A 1,606-nucleotide genomic window follows, 5' to 3' on the forward strand; every position below is an offset into this window, starting at 1 on the left:
CTGGAAATTATATTGAAACGTATTTGATCAGCATAAAGTTAAAAGAACTAAAAATAAAAACATTGAGGCTTACACTCTACTTCGCATCAAATGCTTGTTTTAAAATACAATTAATAGGTAATATGTTTTGACACATGAAAATGTCAAAAAAAATTAACTACAAATGAGCATTTCTTTTACACAAACAGTGGAGCATAAAAGCAGTGAAACCTGAAGATTATGATATAGCTGAGTTCGGAATCGCTGAGTCAGTTCCAACTCATAGTGACCTGTTCACAGCAGAATGAAACACGGCCTGATCTTATGCCATGCTCACGTGAAGAGCCCACTATCACAGCCACTGGGTGCATCTCTCTCTTTGAGGGTTTTTCTGTGTTTTTTCCTCATTCTGCTTTACCAAGGATGATATCCTTTTCCAGGGACTAGTCTCCCTAATATCATGTCCAAAGTAAAATATCTTATGGTATTTCTTTTTCCAAAGAAATAATTGTGAAAATTTTCAGTCTTCAAAACTTAAAAATTAACAAAACTATTTCATTATAAAAAATGTTTAGTGATCATAATCTTATATAAAATCTGATATTAAATTCAAAAGGAGACAATTTTAATCAATACATTTAAAATTATTTTTGAGAAAAAAATTGTATGGAATCTTTCTGTAAAGCATATGCAGATGTCCAGTTCACCATTTTAAGTAGTGAAAATTTGCAAGCAAAGTAAATTTTAAACAATAAAGTGTGAGTGTATAGCTCATTCAAAGAATAAAACATTATATAGAAATAAAAAATAATAGAGAATATTTACATTCACAAAGAAAACATGAATAATATATTATTAAATATTTTTAAATGATGTTATAAACCAAATGCTGTGTATAGAAGACTCTACACATACAGTCTGTACTAAAAAATGTATATCTAAAGCTATTAATTGTGGCATTAGTTATCTACTGCGTCTTGAATTATGTACTGTGAAATGTATGCCTTTTAGAATAGTTTTAATTAAATTTTGATAATAAATGTTATTATATATGATGATTAATTAGGAGGCCTGAAAGTGTAGTGATTACATACCGGGCTGTAATTCACATGGCCGCATCCACATGGTGGATATAAACTTTGGGTACCAACTTTGCCACTTCATAAATGTGTTCAATGATGTGCTACAATAAAAGGAGAGAATAAAATTTGTGATTTTTTGGTTAATTTTAGAAAAATTATCTTTTGACATCTAAAGATAAAAAGACAAATATTTTATGAGCTCAGTTTCTGAGAGATAAAGAAGCATTAATTGAGTAAGAAAATTTTTTATACTTGCGATCTATGTTTAAAAATCAACTGTTCAGTGAACTATAACAAAATTAAGGATTTTTTAAAAGCTAAAAGTCAATTAAAAATCAAATTAAATTCACTCAGTACCTTACAGTCGATCCAACTAATAGCAACCCTATAGGACAGAGTATAGAGCCCTGGTGGTGCAATGGTTACACATTGGAGTACAATCCACATGGACGGGCAGTGAAAAACACCAGGGGCTCCATGTGAGAAAGGCTGGCCTTTTTATTCCCATACATAGTTACAGTCTTGGGGATCCACAAGAGATCACT

This window comes from Echinops telfairi, unplaced genomic scaffold, assembly GCF_000313985.2.
Source record: "Echinops telfairi isolate 266 unplaced genomic scaffold, ASM31398v2 ScPeMD7_2;HRSCAF=8, whole genome shotgun sequence".
Taxonomy (NCBI): Eukaryota; Metazoa; Chordata; class Mammalia; order Afrosoricida; family Tenrecidae; genus Echinops; species Echinops telfairi.